Genomic DNA, 20718 nt, shown 5'->3' with positions numbered 1-20718 from the left:
AGTGCTTTTATATAAATTATGTTATAGCCTCTGAAGCAAACACACAGGTTTTATCAGTAAAGGATAGTAATACATTATATTTAAATGCATAGAAAATGCTACATTTCTGTTGCTGGTGTCTTTAAGCTGTCCATATATGTCTATTTTAGAAAGAGATATTCAACATCTGGTACATAATCTATTAAGTACTATTAAACAATATACTGTATGGTATATAAGGTCAGCCAGTGCACTTATTGGCAATCTCTGTACCAACCTGTTCCGCTGCCATTTCTCAATTCAGACTCTGGCCTCAATATGAAAACCCTTCATGAAGGGGAATTATTGATTGTGGGCTCTCCAGGGCCAGAACAAAAGTCAGCAATTTGTCAAGTAGGGTTTGTCAAAACGAGGACTTTGAAGGAAAGTGTGGAGGGTTACCAGAGCAGCTCTGTGCCATCTGTCCTAGCACCTTAATATAGGGATTTTTATTAAAATAAATACTTACAATAAAGAAACAAACCATAATACCATTCTTAAACTAACATAAAATTAATGTCAGGTTAAATAAGTCCACTTAAGATACCCACCACCAGAAGACTCCCTCCCCATTCCACCCATATGAGCATATGGAAGAGACTGCCAGGGTAAAATGGTTTATAGGGAAGGGTAAACCATGGCTGAATGTGTGCCTTTATACTACTTGTAACAAATCTTTAAAAGACCAGTAAAATAAAAAAAAAATGTAAAAGAATTTGTTAGAATACATTGAAAAAAAAACACCAACACAAATTAAACTTTAAAATCGCAAAGTCTTTATTAAGAATTAACTTACCAGAACTATGCTTGCGCTCCTCTTCAGAAAAGGCGACACGGCGACAATCTATTGTGCATTGCTCGATTTCTCCTCCCTGGCTATCTCCTATAAGGAAGGCAGGGAGGAGAAATCGAGCTCCGCACGATGGATCGTCCGATCGATTTCTGAAGAGGAGCACAAGCGGAGTTTCGGTAAGTTATTTCTTAATAATGACTTTGCGATTTTAAAGTATAAACTGTCTTGGTGTTTTTATTTTTTTTCAATATATACTAACAATTTTTTTTAAACATTTTTTTAATGTTACTAGTCCTTTAAGGACTAAACTCCACGGAAGATTATGTAAAATGGTGTAGGGTTGACAGATTGCATCCAACAAGTCGCATGGGTCAAAATATTATGGGGCTAATACAAAAATGTGATGTGTAAACTACTGTAAATGGAACCTTTTTCATCAGACACAACCTCAGATGCGAATGTTGCATGATGTGTCTTTCATCCAACCAGATAAAATCTAAAGGTGTCTGACCAACTTGTTTTCCATTGAAATACATTGAATGTTGGATGTAGATGCATGAACAAACTACACCATGTGACTTTATCTGATCTGACTTTACATTCTAGGGGATCAGATGTTCCTACAAATCTTGTGCAGTTGCATGGCAAGATCAGATAATATCTGATCAACAAAATCTGATAAAAATCCCCCGTGTAGTTTTACCCCAAGGGCAGGACTACATGGATGTTTTCGGCGCGATCCGATGCGACACAACTGCATCCAACAGTCGGCACGCTGCGTCTGCATCTGACAGTCGTGTTGTGTCGGATCAATGCTGCGACTTCATCCATTTCTATCTCTTACCTTATTTCCGTTGCATGCGATTTGTCGCATGTATTCTGTCGCAGCGCGTCAGATCGCGCTAAAAACGTCTGTGTAGTCCTACCCTAATACACATACCAAATAATTTAGGCTTACGCATGGGACATTTGCAGAAAGTTATGAGTAAATATTGCACTTAGTGTTTTGTCTAAAAAGCTACAGGCTTGTAGATATAATTTACTAGACAGAAACAAAGTCTAGAGCCACAGTTGGAAAAATACATTTTACTGAAACAGTGGGCACAAAATATAAATGAATAAGAAAACACAAACATTTATGTTGCAGACTATGTAGAGCAAAACTATTTTAAAATCCCATTAGAATAAAGCAAATTTGATAGCTCTATTTTATTTTGTAGTAATACGGATAATTATTTTGCCAAAAGCTCATGAAGTGCAACTCCATCATGAGAATAAACCCACATTCTTCCACTCCAGTCATATTGTTTGGGTCCACTAAACCGATAAAAAAAGGAATTAGAAAACAAAAATTAACATATTTGGTTAAAGTAACAATTGTACTTAAATAGGTTCTGTTACTACCTACCCCAGGTTAATCATGAAAAAGCCATATTTTACCTGTTTCCATTGTTAATAGGGATCTAAGCGAAACCTCAAATAAATGGTAAAACTTTCAAATACTGAACTTGGGATAACCCAGTTTATATGGTGTTGCTGGTCTTAAAGTATTGTTAACTTTTAGTATGATATCTGAGACAATTTGCAGTTGGTTTTCATTTTTTATTATTTGTGGATTTTGAGTTATTTAGCTTTTAATTCAGCAGCTCTCCAGTTTGCCATTACAGCAATCTGGTTGCTAGGCTTCAAATTACCCCCATTTGAAAGCTGGAAAGCGTTCGAAGAAGAAGGCAACTATTTTGCTATTAAAAAAAAAATGAAGACCAATTGAAAAGTTGCTTAGTATTAGCCATTTTATAACATACGAAAAATGAGAATTCAAGCATAACAAAAGAAGTAGGCTAAAAATTTTGTACATTATGGTGGGGTTATTTACTAAAATCTGAAAATATTTCATTATTTCAGTAAAACCAAACTCCCCTCCACAGTTTTACTTTATTTATCAATAAATGAACTTGAAAAAATCTTGTGCGGTAAAAGAATTGCTAAAATCATGCGATCGTTTTCAGATTTGACTCCTGAAAACTCTTTTTTGGATTATCGCCCAAAGACCACAATTTTTTTGGATTCTCGTACGAAACCCAGTACAGATCATGATACCTTCCAATAGTAAAATGGACATCTTTGACTTCTACATGACCATGGCAAGTTTAAGATGGAGTACTTTTTTATTTGGACTTTTAGAAGGCTCGGGGTTTAATAACCCAAAGAATTGTGTATTCCACTTTAAAACTCCGACTTCAGTAAATAACCCCCTATGTTTTGGGCTTCTGTACCAGCCCAAGGCTACCATCTTTAGCAGGGAAGGTCTGTATCTGGGTATCTGAAGATGCCCTAGTAGCTCTCCATCTTCTTTTCTGCTGATTCACTGCACTTGCTCTGAGCCGCTGTCAGTTATTGAAACATTTGATTTTGCGCTTCCGTTTACAAATAAAAATACACCAACTTTTGTGTCCCCCAAATGTCTTAAAAAGTCCCTGTATTCTACAGAGATCCGGAGCCAAAAGGATCTGTCCGAATATTATGTTCACAATCCCTGCAGCCAGCGATCGTTTCTTATCTTTAAAAACAAAAGAAAAAGGCACACCAATGTGAAATATGGTAGAAGCCGGTATCAGGGCCCTGCTTGGTTGGTACTTACAGGATTTCCCGGACATGGCTGCAAGTTGGTATAGATCCGCAGTGTGGTAAGGCTCAGCCCTTTCCTTATACGCGGTATCACTGCTCTCCTCACGGGTTCACAATATGCTGCGCTCGCTTTCCTTGCGATCCTGCTCACGGACGCATTAGTTGCCTCGTGTCCCACAGTCTCGGCGTCTTCTCATCTACTTCCTAGTTCAACCGCGGTCAGGTCCTCACGGGGTCAGTTAGCGGATAAAAGATACTTTGTACTGGGGAATCATACGAGCAACAAAGGGAAACTCAAATATTTGAATGTTTTTAATTATAAAACATAGTAATCACTTACACTTCAGATTAGAATACTCTGCCTAACGCGTTTCGTGAATCAATCACTTCCTCAGAGGCTAAAGTTCACTTTACTTAGTCACTCCTTTATAGTCTGCCTAATTGGCATATTTGGTTACCTTGTCTCAATTAGCAACGAAAACCATCGAAAATAAAAGAGATAAAAAAGGATAAATATTTGCAATCAATACATTTGAAATTGATACATTATAAATGATTAAAAATGGTAAAGATACAAAATTCTTGGAATAAAATACATATGTATATATTAGATATATATATATATATATATATATATATATATAAAAAAGCAATTCACTCAAATGAAACAATTTATATCCAGATCTATATTCAAACCCATTGGTTGTAGCGTTTTTAGGGATATTATCCATCGGGTTTCTTCTTGAGATATTATTTGGACATTGTTGCCACCCCTCCAAGTTTTTACTTTGTGTGCAATCCCCATAAATTTTAACTCACTAGGGTCACTATTGTGAAATAGAGAGAAATGTTCTGAAACACTATGTGTTTTCAGACCTTTTTTAATGTTCCTTATGTGTTCTGCTATTCTCAATTTTAATTTCCTAGTTGTTCTCCCAACATACTGTTTTTTGCAGGGACATTCTAATAAACATTCTACATTAAGGGGCCGATTCACTATCTTCGAGTGAAGGATTCGAAGGTAAAAAGCTTCGAATTTCGAAGTTTTTTTTGGGCTACTTCGACCATCGAATGGGCTACTTCGACCTATGACTACGACTACGACTTCGAATCGAAGGATTCGAAGTAAAAATCGTTCGACTATTCGACCATTCGATAGTCGAAGTACTGTCTCTTTAAAAAAAACTTCGACTCTCTAGTTTGGCAGCTAAAAGCTACCGAGGTCAATGTTAGCCTATGGGGAAGGTCCCCATAGGCTTTCCTAAGTTTTTTTGATCGAAGGATATTCCTTCTATCGTTGGATTTAAATCCTTCGAATCGTTCGATTTGAAGGATTTAATTGTTCGATCGAAGGAATAGTCCTTCGATCGTTCGATCAAACTATCTGCGCTATTCGAAGTCGAAGGATTTTAGTTCCTAGTCGAATATCGAGGGTTAATTAACCCTCGATATTCGACCCTTGATGAATTGGCCCCTAACTGTATCGCAAGTTATTAATTTATTAATTTTATATTGCTTGTTTGTCTGGTTGGATTTAAAATTACATACATGTCTCTCATTGCTTTTTAGCGTTTTGCAGGCAATACACTGCATACACTTAAAGAAACCTTTATTTTTGCCCAACCAAGTGGGATTACCTATCTCTTTCCTCAGGTAACTAGGAGCCAATGACTGTCGCAATGAGTTTGGGCGAGTGAATACAATCGATGGTTGTTCCCCAATTTCTCCCCACAAATCTTTATCCATTTGTAAGATGTGCCAATGTTTTTTAAAAATGTTAGTGAGTTTATATCCTCCCTTACTGAATTTGGTAATAAAGGGTACACATTTCGAATCTTTTTCTGTGGTTTTAGTCCCCAATAGCGCTGATCTATCAATTTCATCCACCAATTTCCTTGATTCCTCTATAAGTTTTGGGTCATATCCTTTCTCCAAAAAATCAACTTTCATAAGTTCACAATTTTGCTGATAGTCGACAGGGTTCGAACAGTTTCTTTTGATCCTGCCAAATTGTCCCCTAGGAATATTGTTCAACCATTTCCTATGGTGCCCACTATCATACGGTAATATACCCATTACAATCCGTTTCTTTTTTGAACAAACGTGTTTTCAACCCCTCTTCTGTAGTATAAACATTGAGATCGAGGAAATTAATAGAAGCTTTGCTATATTCATAGGTGAATCTTAAATTAAAACTATTATTATTTATGTCCTGTATGAAGGTTTTAAGAAGTTCCTCACTGCCTTTCCAAATAATAATGCAATCATCGATATAGCGCCTCCAGGTGATTAAATAGTTCTTAGTTTGTAAAATTGGTTCTATCACGATTTTCTCCCAGTACCCCATAAAAAGATTGGCGTAGCTCGGGGCGAACTTACTTCCCATAGCTGTACCATTACTCTGGAGATAATATTCCCCTTCATACCAAAAATAATTATTTTGAAGTATAAAATGAATACCTTCTATAATAAATTCTCTTTGGGGGGGTAGAATCACATTTTTTACTATCATTTAGTAAAAAATGTGTTACAGCTTCTATACCCTGATTATGATTGATACAGGTGTACAGTGATGAAACATCACAAGTTACAAGAAAATAATCTTCACACCATGCTTGCTTTTCTATAAAGCTTATAGTGCCCTTTGTATCTTTGATGTAGGACGGTAGGGAACTCACATATAATATAATATAGGGAGACCGATATAATCGGTCTTCCAGGAGGGTTTTGTAAATCTTTGTGGATTTTTGGTAAAATATAAATAACTGGAATTTTTGGATATAACATTTTTAAAAATTCTTTTTCTTTATTATTAACAATGTCCTGAGAAAATGCGTTATCTATTAGTGCAAAGAGTCTCTGTTTTATACTTGTAGTCGGATCTCCCTTAAGTTTTTTATATGTTACTTTGTCACTTAATTGGCGCTCTAGTTCTGTCGTATACTGAATCTTGTCCATTACCCCAATCCCTCCTCCTTTATCAGCGGGTTTAATCACAATATCCTTATTCTCACTTAATTCAGTTAGAACTTCCTTTTCAATTTTACTAAGATTATTATTGATGCGTTTATCATTTAGATTTTCTAAATCTTTAATTACTAGCTGTTTGAAAGTTTCCATATTATTCGAAACACAGTGTACAGGGTTAAACTTGGATTTGTTACTCAAAGAGGTATGAGTGTAAACACTAGTCTTCTTTTCTATATCTAAATTTTTGTTAGCAAAAAACTTCTTAATACTCAATCTTCTAATAAATTTATGGATATCGATATATGTTTGTATTTTGTCTAATTCCTCAGTTGGGGCGAATTTCAAGCCTTTTTGTAATACACTTAATTGAGATTCAGTTAAAACTGTTGAACTTATGTTAAATATCTTCGTCCCCCCTATTGCTTTATTCTTTAATTTAGACTTCTCCTTTTTTCCTTTTCCTCTATTTCCTCTCTTCTTTTTCTTTTTAACTGTGGACTTTTGAAATTTTCTTCTAAATGTGGACTTCTTTCCCGTAATGGGTGAAAAGGGATATTCCCTCAAATTGGTGATCTACCTCTTATAGGGCTTGATCTTTCTTTTTTATTCTCTGTCAGTAAAGGAGTGTATCTGTTTCTTGTTGGTAAATAATGATATGGTCTTTCAATTCGATTTTTATTATTATAATGGTTTTCCCTTCTCCAATCACTATTATTGTTTCTATAATCCCTATGCTGATATTTCAACTTGTAGTCTTTCTTGTATTCACCATAATGATTTCTCTCCTTTCCAAAATTCAGGTCCCTCCTTGGTGTATGATTATATTCTCTAATTTTTTCGGGATATCCTCCCGTCTTTATTATTTTGTCGGGTTTGTCGTAATTAGTCTTATTCTGATTTCTATATTTTGGCACCATCTGTTCCTCACTACTTCTCGATTGACCCAATTTTATATCCCTCCTAAATTTAGATTTCTTTTTTTGCATTACATCCTGTTCTAATTTTTGTAATCTATATCCTATTTCCGTAGAGACTTCCTTATACAATTCAGTATCTTTATAAGGTTCAGGTGTTATTGAGCTTAGGGACTGACTCAAAATATACAGTACACATAGGGGAAAATTCACTAAGATTCGTAGTTGCGCCAGCGTCCGCTTCGCCGCACTTCGCCAGGCGTATTTTCGCCAGCGCTACGCAAATTCACTAAAATCCGAAGTTGCGCTCAGGGGAAGCGCAAGGTTGCAAAGTTGCACTAGCGTTAATTCGCCAAGCGAAGTTACGCTAGCCATGCTTAATTTGCATACGGCGCCAAATTGCAGTTACAATGGAGGTATATGTAGCATCACTACACAAGCCTGGGAAACCTTCAAAACGGCAAATAAAATTTTTATTTAGCCCTACACATGTGCCCACTGTATAGTTAAGGTGTCATGAGTTAGGAAATGTAGGGGGGAAGGAGGGGAGCCCCAAAAAAATTTCAATCTTTTTCAGCCTATCACCCATAAAAAAAGAAAAAACTCCAGCGTTTTTTGGGACTTAGTTTTTTGAAGCAATCCCTATCTACTCTATTGCACTTCGCCTGGTCTGAGGTGGCGAAGGAAGTCTGGCGTAAAAGGTAGCGTTCAGAAAAATGCACGCGTCAGTGAATTTGCGTAGTTACGTCCGTTGCGCAAATTCGCCAGGCGTAAGGGTGCGAAGTAACACTAGCAAATTTACGCCAGTGTCCGTTAGTGAATCGGCGAATTAATGAAAATGAGCTACGCAACCGAATTAACGCTAGCATTAGGCGATTCGTCCTTTAGTGAATTTGCCCCATAGAATATAAATGTCATAATATAAAGGTTGATTAGTAATTAATACAGATATTATATGCATAATCCCACTCATACTCATAATCCCACTCACTCGTATGCATAATCTCACTCATACTCATAATCCCACTCACCATATGCATAATCCCACTCATAATAATATCATAATCACACAATGCATAATCTCGCTCACACATGTAATCCCACTCACTCATACTCATAATCCCACTCCCTCATATGCATAATCCCACTCACTCATATGCATAATGGTGAGTACACCATTGGCAACACTGGAGGCATCCTGCAGGTGCATGTACTCATAATCCCACTCACTCGTATGCATAATCCCACTCATACTCATAATCCCACTCACTCATATGCATAATCCCACTCACACTCTTAATCCCACTCACTCATACTCATAATCCCACTCCCTCATATGAATAATCCCACTCCCTCATATGCATAATCCCACTCACTCATATGCATAATGGTGAGTACACCATTGGCAACACTGGAGGCATCCTGCAGGTGCATGTACTCATACTTTCCAAATCCAAATACAGTTCCCAAGACCTTAAACAAATATTGGAAAAAATGTAGAAAAAATGTTTTCGATACATAGAAAATCCTGTGAACAAAGTTAAATAGTATTTCAGTATAAACATTAAAAAATTCCTTTAATAAAGCTAAAACCACTAAAAACATTGTGGCATTCTACCAAAGCTTGAAACATTATCTTGCCCTTAGCATTATCGAAAAGATTACTTTTTACCTTGCCCTTTGCAACAAACCGATTCAATTTTTCAATATCTGCATGGTGTGATTTGCTGTCTGACGAAGGGGCCCGCCCCCGAAACGTTACATTGTAATAAACACGCAGGGCTTTGCCCGCATGTATTGAGCTCTGAGTGCCAGTTCTTCTTTTAATAATCCCACTCATACTCATAATACCACATATAGCACATTTTTCTGTGTATTTGGCCCCATTTGAGAGTCTGTCCCCAAACATAAATATCCCTGCCTTGTGACAAGCAACCACACAGCCATGCACAGGGGTTTCACCTGGCTGGTATTTAACCCACCAGCCAGTAAAAATGATGCATGTTGTCAATGTTATAAAAAGGGCAGAAATATAAACATAGGAAGGCCAGTATTTTTTCAACTTTGGCAACAATAAATGTGTAGCCTTACAGAATATCTGTTTTTAAGTTGGAAAGCTGCAAAGAGTCAGAAGAAGAAGGCATAGAAGAAAAAAACTATAAGAAAAAATGCAGACCAATAAAATTGCTTAGAATTAGCCATTTTATAAACATACTAAAAGTTATCTTAAAGGTGAACCACCCCGTTTAAAACTTTCTTTTAAAGGGGTAGTTGACATTAACCCTTTCACTGCCAGCCAATTTGGTACTTTTATTGCCAGACAGTTTTTGAACATTTTTTGTTCTTTCAATTTAGGTGCCTTTCCCGGGGGGGGGGGGGGTTTCAGTTGATATGCTTTCCTAAAGTAACCAGTTTTTGAAAAATGTTCTGGACACCAGGGGGCAAATTCACTAAGCGCTGAAGCGCCTAACGCTAGCGTGAATTCGCTAGCGTTGGCCATTTTCGTTACTTCGCAAATTCACTAACGGACGCTGGCGTAACTTCGCACCCTTACACCTGGCGAATTTGCGCAACGGACAAACTACGCAAATTCACTAACGCGCGCATTGTTCTGAATGCTACCGTTTACGCCAGACTTCCTTCGCCACCTCAGACCAGGCGATGCGCAATAGAGTAGATAGGGATTGCTTCAAAAAAAGTTAAAATTTTTCTTAAGTCCCAAAAAATGCTGGCGTTTTTTCTTTATTATGGGTGATAGGCTGAAAAAGATCGAAAAATTTTTTGGGGCTCCCCTCCTTCCCCCCTAAATTTCCTAACTTATGGCAATTTAACTATACAGTGGGCACATGTGTAGGGCAAAATAAAAAATGTATTTGATGTTTTGAAGGTTTCCCAGGCTTGTGTAGTGCTGCTACGAATACTTCCATTGAAATTTGAATTTGGCGCCGTATGCAAATTAACCATCGCTAGCGTAACTTCGATTTGCTTGGTGAATTAACGCTAGCTCAACTTCAAAACCTTACGCTACCCCTGAGCGCAACTTCGGATTTTAGTGAATTTGCGTAGCGCTGGCGAAAATACGCCTGGCGAAGTGCGGCGAAGCGGACGCAACTACGATTTTTAGTGAATGTCCCACCAGGAGTCTACAGTTTGATGCCCAATATGCATAGATATACAAAAGTATGTGCTTATGTATGGACCCCAAATGAAAATAGCGCATGTCAATTTTCACCTAATCAACAAGGGAAAAAGACAACTTTCTTTACCAAAGTTCCAAACTGCAATGCTATGCTAAAAACACATAAGGAACAATAATACAGGGATAAAATTGCATAATTAGTTGTCCCATAGTCATGCTGCCAAAATATGCAGTTTTTATGGGAAAAACAAGTTTAAAAAAAGTGGTGTTGGTGAAAACACTTCTAAAAGTTGTGGCAGTGGGTGTATATAAGTGCAACATAAAAAAAAGCAATCTTTACTAAAATGTGTGTGTGTGTAAATAAACATAAATGTTTGTGTATACAAAGGCCACTTACCATTTCTGGAGCAAGAGTTACACTGGCATCACTGGAGGCATCCTGCAGGTGTGCATCTGCTGAGTGCTGTGCAGCAGGAAGTGAGCGTGAGGAGCTGGGGTGAGAAGGAAGCTGGACAGCAGCTGCGCAATCCAGTCACATCTGCTACTTAGAGGTCTGTCCAGCAATAATCACATTGCAGGACGAATATGACAGCCACCCAGCCTCATTGCCCAGGCTGTCATTGCTTATAACTTTATGCAGAGGCAGCAGAAGCCACCAATGCAGAGAGAAGTGCAAATCTGCTCAATAACGTTGCTAGTACGTTCTTGGCAGATAGAGCCCTTGCCTGCCAGCATATACAGAGTGTGTGCTTGGCAAACACAGTTGTAAGGATATGCCTAAGCCTATAATCCTTGCTCTAAATAGTTAATCATTACATTAAATAGTTAATTGCTTGTAACGGCTATAGCAAGGTTAAACGATTCTTCAGGACACATGGCTACGTGCAGCACACTACTTATCTACATGATCTCGGACAATGTCTAACCACATATATCACACTTGTGTTATTTCTGTAAAATCTGGCATCCTGTTATATCTTTTACTTACCCTTGTATGCATCTTACAAGGACATGCTAAGGTATATAAGCCTGCTTCACTGCAATAAATGAACAAGTATTGGCATCACATCTCATGTGTATTCTTGTGCTTGTTTCCCAGAGATCTCTGGATCCTATGTGGGGTACTCCAAGGGCGTGGCAGTTCTAAGGTGGTCAGGAACCCCTACAGTTCTGGTACCAGAAGTGGGGTGCATTCAGTTCATCGGGTGGAGTATTTTTCTCTGTTGAAAGTCTCCCCATGTCTGTTGCACTGTCAAATTACATTGTATATTGGACTACTAGGTAGTCTTGCAGGGCGTGTCCCGATTTTGGACAGTACAGAGTCAGACTCCAAGGACCTGGGACAGAGCAGGGGTTAGATTCCCTTGCGTGGTGTAGACCCACTCCAAACACTGGGTGTTTTGTGAATTAATTATCAAAATTCTAGATCCAGTGCCCAGGAGTTCCTCACACTTTGTTTGTCTGTCTATATATGTCTATAGGCTGCTAAGCTTTGTCTGCTGGCATGAGAGTATGTGAGTTTGAAAGGCTGAGCGATTGGGAGTTGCGGGGGTATTGGCTGTATCCCCAAGAAGGTCGTGAGGGCGCAGAGCCGACAGAAAGTTTAGGCAAGCGGCTGGCCTAACACGCCAGATGGGCTTGAGATATAATCAATGAGAGCAAATCCGTGAGCACTATTCTGTCACATGTTACAACTCCAATAACATTTGATATCACTAATCCAATTTAGATAATTTACACTAGGTAGAACACCATGGGGAATGTCGAAGGTAAGTGGCTCCCCCAGACCAACAGAAAACACATGTAATTAAATTTAAAAGTCTCAGTGATGTTCCAAAATCGGTGGCTCGTAGGAGCCCCCAGTCAGTTTCCTCTAAACCTTTACCTAACGAGACTCCAAAGGAGTATGTTGAGCGCACTTCAGGAGGTTATTATGTTTATCCTTTTGTAGATAAAGTGGCGGGGTGGACAGAGGGAATGGAAGATGATAGCCCCTTTCTGAGGGTGGGATCTTTTAGTGAGTACCACATCAACATGCTGAAGGGACTTTGTTTAGGGGACACCAAAGTTTGGGAAGAGTACGATCATGACCCACAGTGGGACATGAAATACATGCAAATTTGCGTTAAGGTTTGGGTCCAGTTAGCCCCTAACTATGTGGGTTCTTCAGCCCCACCCGAAAAGAAGTCCTTGAAAGCCCCTAATACCCAAAGGAAACACATAAAACCAACCCCGTATGCCCCTTTTTATCCTGCCTTAGATACCACGTTCACTGAAGAGGAGACAATCTTGGCTGCCTTTAGGTCAGCGTTTAGAAATCCCAGTCCCAGACCCCCCACTGGGGCAGATGATCTGCCAAAGTTAGAGGACTCTGATCCGTCCAAGGACGGCAAGCCCTCTCCCGAGACACCCCCGCACCCTCACCGTGAGATAAAACCAGTTACCAAATATCAAGCACCCTTCATGACTGTAGGGAATCAAATGGTGATGAAATACTTAGATGCAACGGTTCTTAATGCCATCCTCGCCAACTGCCCCAATCCGTGACGCAACCCAAGCGCCGCAGTGAACTACCTCAAGAGAATGCCCAAAGGGTCAGCCCTCACAGTTGAGGATGTTAGATTAATCCTAGAAGCATCTGTAGGAAACAATCCCAATTCAGGTTTTAATTATGGGAACGTCAAAAGTTTAGATATATCACATACAAACCTCGAAGCAAATGCCTATCCTCTGCGCACTCAGGCTGCATTGGACGAGTGTGGACTGAAATCCTCACAGAGCCTGCATGGGGATCGGAAGTCCCTGCCCCTGGCCACCGCTTGCAAACAAAAGACAGGAGAAACAGTGTCCGAGTTCATTATAAAATTTAGGAAAAATTGGCAGGAGGAGGTCGGTCTCACCATGACCGGCGACCTAGGCATAGTTTTTGTCCAAACGGCCATGGCGGGCCTCCTTCCCGAGACCCAGAGAACGGCCAAACAAATTGTAGATGATTGGATTTCAAAAGAGCCTAGAGAATTCGAGAATGCTCTGATCTCCAAGGATAGTACAGGCTCTAAAGTATAGCTCCCCTTAGCACGGTTGGAAGAGCTTCTGAAACCGCTCCCAGAACAGACCGAACCCAGAGCGCAGGCAAATGTTTCCGTTGTGGTAAACCCGGCCATTGGGCCCGGGACTGCCGAGTGCGCATGGCGGAACCAGCCCCCGAGAGCCGAGACCCTGCCCCACCCAAATACCCTATCAAGTGGGGCGACAAAACCCAATAGGGATGCCTAGAGGGTACCCCAGTGGCCTGGTGTGATTTATCTGATTTCTCCTCTGATCAGCCGTTTGTCTCTATTATCCTAACATTCGACAACGTGCTGCTTCCGGTTTCGTTCCTTGTGGACACGGGCGCAATGTCATCCCTCTTAACGGCAGATCTGTACACAGGACCAACCACACCAGGCACTCCCTCTATTGTAATAAATGGGGTTGCCACTCTCAGCGCAAGGACCATGCCCATCTCCCTTCATGCCCCTGATGGTCACATAATCCTATTTCACTGCTTCACTGTTGTTCCATCATGCCCTGTAAACTTGCTCGGGAGGGATCTCATGGGGACCCTTAATGTTTCAATTTACATTTCTCCAAAAGGAGGGATGTCTGTCCACTCCCCCCCCTTTGTATCTGTACCAGGACCAGGGAATCCCCCGAGGATCTTACCCCCCCCCCCCCGAAGTTTGGGCCACTTCCAAGTTAGATACAGGGCTCGTTGACTGCACTTGCTATGAAGCAGTACTCAAGTCCCAAGACCCTGTCTACCAGAAGCAATACCCCTTATCTCAAGAAAAGGTTGAGGGCATCCGTCCAATTATTAAAGAGTTTCTCAGGGCAGGAATTTTAGTACCAGTTATTTCACCTTATAACTCGCCCATCAACCCTGTAAAGAAACCAAGTTCCTATTGATTCACCCGGGACCTCGTGCAATTAACAAGCTAGTCAAGCCCCTGGCCCCCAATGTCCCAGACATCAACTCATTGTTGACGTCAATCCTAGCAGACTCTGCGGCCTACAGTGTAATCGATTTGTGTAATGCCTACTTCAGTATCAGAGTGGCCGGGAAAACAAGGCCTTGTTTTGCCTTCACGTTTGAGCAGCGCTCACTTTGTTGGCTTTGTTTGCCACAAGGTTATGCTCATGCTCCAGCGATCTACAGCCATTTCCTCCACGAATCCTTAAAGGGTTGGGTCCCCCAGGCAGGGTCAACTCTCTTGCAATATGTCTATGACTTACTTGTGTGCAATCCAGACTCAGAGGCCTGTGAATTAGACACTGTCTCATTGTTGCGATACCTTTGTGAAGAAGGGCACAAGGTTTCGCACCACAAGGTTCAATTTTCCCAGCCATCTGTACACTACCTCGGTTTCCTGCTTTCCCGAGGCCAAAGACTGCTCAATCCAGAACGTGTACAGGCAAATCACTAACCTAGCCCAACCCAGAAACAAAGAACAATTGCTAAGCTTCCTGGGCATGGTTGGGTTTTGCAGACAGTGGATACCAGATTGCTCATATTATGATAGCATCTTGAGGGGGATGCTCAAAGACTCACAAATGCACTCACATGGACTAATGCCCACACAGCATATAGGGCACTCTTAGATGACCTCTGTTCTGCTCCAGGTCTGGGTCTGCCAAATTACCACCTGCCTTTTGTTCTGTACTGCAGAACTGCAAAGTGTATGTCCTACCACTCCCTTTACCACCCATCATGTACTCCATGTCCTAAAGAATATCACAACTTGGCACGACAGCCCAGAGATTGTCTGGATACAAGGTCATTTTGACATCCACCACCAACCTCTCTGTTAGGTATGCTTCTGCCACATCAGGCCAGTCCCGATCTTGCATGCACTCCTCTCATTACCTAACAAGTCCCCCAGACCCAGTGGGTGAGCATTCATGTATTGACCTCATCCACCAAAACACATCCCCTAGGTGGGACTTGCACTCTATCCCCTTAGAGGAGGGTATTGAGATTTTTGTGGACGGCTCCTGTTCTCGCCCCATGACAATACCTACCTGTCAGGGTACTTTGTTGTTCAGCTCCCCGATACTGTTCACGAGGCATTGCCTCTCATGGCCAAGTCCACACTGAGCTTGTTGCCCTCACCCGTGCCTGTACCCTGTTTGCTGATTCTGTCCTCACCATATACACCGACAGTATGTACGCCCACAGGGTTGTTCATGATTTTGGGGTAATCTGGCAAAGGAGGGGTTTCCGTTCTGCTGACGGCAAATCTATTTCCCACTCCACATACATTGACCAACTTCTGAGTGCTCTCTCTCTGCCAAAAAGCCTTGCCATTGTCAAGTGTAGGGGCCACTCCATGGCTGACGATCACGTTGTGGTGGGAAATTGATTTGCTGACACTGTTGCTAAGTGGGCAGCCACACTCTCGTTGCGCAAGCCCCCAACTCTCTCAGCCTTATGCCTTGCACAGAGCGAACAAGTCCAGTTGTCACCCCTCTCTCTCCCACAAGAGGCCTTGCTGTTTGAATTACAGCTCCATGCCTCCACCAACAATCGCTCATACTGGCAGGCCCAGGGGTTGGGTCTCTGGTCAAAAGGAGGGGTGGTGAGGTTACCCAAACATGCTGCCCCAATGTTCATAGCCCAGCTCCATGGGGTAGGCCATAATAACCACAAAACAGTAGCACAGGAATTCAACAAAAGATTCTGTACCCAAGATGCTACATCAATGATTAACAGTCAACTCGACCACTGCATGACGTGTGCACAGAACAACATCACTCCGGCCACTGCAAAACACCACCTCCCACCCCCAGAGGGCCCATTTCAGGCTGTACAGATTGACTTTTCACACATGCCCAAGACAAAGGGTGGGTTCCAGTACCTGTTGGTCATAGTGGATAGGTTTAGCAGGTGGCGAGAGGCATTAGCAACTAGGAAGGAAGATGATAAAACAGTAGCCAAAATTCTGTGCCAAGAGATTATTCCCCGCTGGGGATGTCCTGAGACAGTAGACACAGATCAGGGACCAGCCTTCACTTCCAAGAAATTACCTGGAAGCTCCATATTCCGCATCACCCCCAATCATCCGTCCAAGTGGAGCGGATGAATCGAACAATCAAGGACAAAATTCAGAAGTGCACCAATGGCACTTTCACGAATTGGGAACTGCACCTTCCAGCAGTCCTTGCAGAAATCCATATGATCTCATACACACTTACAAAGCTCTCCCCATTTGAGGTCCTCATGGGGTGCCCTTTTCCCACCCCATGGACCAAAGGTCCACCTATTTTCCTTCCTGGGTATTTAGAGCAGATACAAGAATTGTACGTTAGGCAGTTAGTGTAGGTGCTGAACGGTTATTACGTTGATGTCTCTCTCTCTTCTCCTCTTCCCCCACAGGAACCGACCCATTGTTTCCGACCAGGGGATCTAGTGCTTGTCCGACGACTGCACCCAAGGAAGGGAGAGACACCACACGGGCAGCCCACGACAGTTCTGGTCATGACGAAAACCGCAGTGCTGACATCAGAGAGCCACCAATGGATCAATGGCAGTCGACGAAAGAGCTCCCCCCTCCGCCCATCCCAAGACGATGTCGCCCCTCCCCCCTGTTGGCCCTATCCCGTCTTTGCCCCCGGCAATGGAGGAAGAGGGTGCTGCGTCCTTGGAACATCTCTCATTACTATTCCAATAATCGTCTTCTTTGCCACCGGAGCCTACAAGAACATTGGCTCCTCTGGAAAAGGGGTCACTCAGATGCTTGGCCCCTCCGCACTCGACGAGAGCTTCACACCCACCTTCTCAACTCTGATGCTCTTGCTGCCAATTGCCTAGTCCGAACGCACCTAACTGCGGCAGCCACACTGAACATTTCTAAATGTTGGGTTTGCACTCACTCCCCCACCTCCTCAAAGCACTTGCCATATATTGCCCAGCCTTTGTCTCTCCAGGACATTGTGACTATGCCCAATGGGACTCATGCCCAAGATCGCTTCAATAGCACACACACCCGCTTAGAGGTTGCTGGCTTCTCAAGCCCCCCAACATTCTGCTATAATAAGTCATATGAGGTGGATAAAAAATGTCCCAGGCCCTGTGTGTGCAACAGGCAGGCAGAGACAGTGTATTACCCATGTTATCCCATCTAAACCTGTTGGTCGCATGGACTGTGCTCAGGCTTCTTTAATTTATTCAGCAGGCCTCGAACAGGCTCTTATGCATGAAAGCCCAAGTAAAAGAGCTTCTTATGGTCCTTTTATTTCGGAAACAATACAATTTTTTGTGAAATGTATAACATTGATTGTTCTAACAAGTCCGCTAACTGTTCTTCCAGGCATAACATGCTTAGAATTCTGACACTACATGTCTCTATTGATCATCCTTATGTTTTGCCTCCCACTTATTATTATGTATGTGGAAGATATGCATATCCAAGGTTACCAATTGCTGCTTCTGGAGTTTGTACCATAGCTCGCTTAATTCCCCCCCACTTGGTACACCAATTCCTCTTCTCTGCCCGACGCCCTACCCTTTCTTAGATCCTGCCATAGGCGTGAGGCAAACCAAGACTCTGCCCAATCACTGTTTGACATTCCTTGGATCAATAGATGCTGCATAAAGAAGGCCTTTAGATTTATCATAGATTTGTCTATTCTCCTTGATAATATCACCAATGAATTTGATGAAACCTTCCGTGTAGTGGCCTCTGAGATTCATTCCCTTAAGAAGGAAGTAATGCAGCATCGCTTAGTTTTAGATTATCTAACTGCTAGCCAAGGTGGCCTCTGTGTAGTAGTGTCCACTGCCTGCTGTAGCTATATCCATGACTCCTATGATGTTGAAAAGGCAGTTTCACCCCATCTTGATAAAGTTGCTGAAATTAAATCTGATTTTCTGAAAGACCACACTGAAACCAGCCCTTTCGCATGGCTTGACCCTTCCACTTGGTTCTCCGGCATTGGCACTTGGTTCTCTGGTCTAATGAAAGGTGTTTTTATTTTTATTATACTGTTTTGTAGTTATTGCTATTTCTGTGTACTGTTCAGTTAAGATGATTTCATGTCTCTGTCACAGATCTGCTTCTTCCTTTAAAAGGCCTCCTCCCTCACCCCACAAGCGGGAACTTTCTCTTTTTGTTTTATAGGTCATCCCTTTGGGATGAAAGGAGGGATTGTAAGGATATGCCTAAACCTATAATCCTTGCTCTAAATAGTTAATCATTACATTAAATAGTTAACTGTTTGTAACGGCTATAGCAAGGTTAAACAATTCTTCAGGGCACATGGCTACATGCAGCACGTTATTTATCTACATGATCTCTGACAATATCTAACCACATATATCACACTTGTGTTATTTCTGTAAACTCTGGCATCCTGTTATGTCTTTTACTTACCCTTGTATGCATCTTGCAAGGACGTGCTAAGGTATATAAGCCTGCTTCACTATGCAATAAACAAACAAGTATTGGCATCACATCTCGTGTGTGTATTCTTGTGCTTGTTCCCAGGAGATCTCTGGATCCTACGTGGGGTACTCCAAGGGCGTGGCAGTTCTAAGGTGGTCAGGAACACCTACAAAAGTGTTACAGTAAAGGGCTCAATTGAGAACTGCAAAGCAGGTAGTACGGTATTCTTTGGGGGAAGCAGGTCTTTGCACTTTGTTTTGGAGTGCAGACATTTGCTGCAATTTTTAGAGCAGAAAAGGATGCAAATGCAAAGCACAGTGATCTATCATGTTTTTTGCATGCACAGTACATAATGCTTCTGCAATGTAAGTAATGCAAATGCTATAGAAACAGATATAGTTACCAGCTTGCACACCCTGGCTCCCCAAATCGTATATTGCCCGGTGCCCGGCCGAGAGGGCTTCGGAAACCCACAAACTTCCAGAACGAATAATTCCACCAGCACACAGATCTTTAGTTGCAAGCAGGGATAACCCTTGCTATATTTTTATTTGCGTGATGCAACGTTTCGGGGTGGTCCCCTTTGTCAAGCATACAAACCGATTGTGAACAAAACTATTTAACACCACCTCTAGTGCAGCTAATTGACATAATTAATTGGAGGCGTGTACCAATCATTAACCCCATCGTAACAAATATCAAATATAATAGGATAAAAGTATTAAAAATTCATGTTACAATAAATATGTTATCACAGTAATGAGTGAAACCAACATCCACCGTAAAAAGTTAAAATCAAGTGGAAAAAGTGTAGAAAAAACTTGAAAAAATTTTTTGAAAAAATTTTTAAAACATTTTTTTAAAAAAAATATCAAAATAAATGTTCAAAATCCAGGTCCCATATTGTCCAGAGAACATCCTCATAGTGTCCAACATTTACTGAATGTCCCAAATCCAGAGTAAAAAAGAAAAAGAACAAAGAGACCTCTTGTACCTAATGAACATTAATACTCGATACATATTGACCAAAACATAGTAACAAATGTTGCAATATATTAAACAAACTTGTTACGTAGAAAAACTATCTTACCCTACGCAGGGGAAAGGAAGTGAGTAGCTGTAACTGACCCTGTGGCAAATTCGAATTTCTGAATTATCTGTAAGAGAAGTATAAAAGGATTAATGCAAGAAGCACGACATATTGAACTCTTCATTTAACCCTCTAGGGTGTCTGGACTGAAGCTTCCAGATCCAGAAGCATTCCCTTTGTAGTAACACTTTTTTTCTATCCATACCTTGGGGTACCATCCATCGCATGGGGCACTGACGAAGGATGGGGGTACCCATCCATCGCATGGGGCACTGACGAAGGATGGGGGTACCCATCCATCGCATGGGGCACTGACGAAGGATGGGGGTACCCATCCATCGCATGGGGCACTGACGAAGGATGGGGGTACCCATCCATCGCATGGGGCACTGACGAAGGATGGGGGTACCCATCCATCGCATGGGGCACTGACGAAGGATGGGGGTACCCATCCATCGCATGGGGCACTGACGAAGGATGGGGGTACGATTGGATTAGACTGGATGTGACTCAGTGGATGGATGGGTCATCAGGAGGCAGCTCCATATGGAGAAGACACTGTGGCGCAGCACGTAACGTGACCAGTTTGTGGGATGGGAGTCCTGGGTTCAAATCCTTATTGGGACACATTCACACTGATGTTTTGTTTTCTTTTTGCTGAGCCATTGGTTCCCTTTGTATTTAAGGTTTCATTTGAGAGACATTGAGTTGTAATGGTCATCTGGAGGCAGGTCCATGAAGTG

The 20718-nt window shown here is 41.6% G+C and overlaps 1 long non-coding RNA gene across 1 annotated transcript; it reads right to left on the bottom strand.

Annotated features, from left to right (window-relative positions):
- Positions 1–2569: 2569 nt before the first annotated feature.
- Positions 2570–19493, bottom strand: LOC108706955. The gene is made up of 3 exons (XR_005965010.1): positions 19289–19493; positions 18874–19051; positions 2570–3702 (listed from the first exon to the last, which is right to left on the bottom strand). It is a non-coding gene; the product is annotated as an uncharacterized LOC108706955 (long non-coding RNA).
- Positions 19494–20718: the final 1225 nt, after the last annotated feature.

The sequence above is a fragment of the Xenopus laevis genome, chromosome 1S (assembly GCF_017654675.1).
Source record: "Xenopus laevis strain J_2021 chromosome 1S, Xenopus_laevis_v10.1, whole genome shotgun sequence".
Classification (NCBI taxonomy): domain Eukaryota; kingdom Metazoa; phylum Chordata; class Amphibia; order Anura; family Pipidae; genus Xenopus; species Xenopus laevis.
Note: the sequence above shows the minus strand (reverse complement) of the source record. Positions and strands in the feature narration are given on the sequence as shown.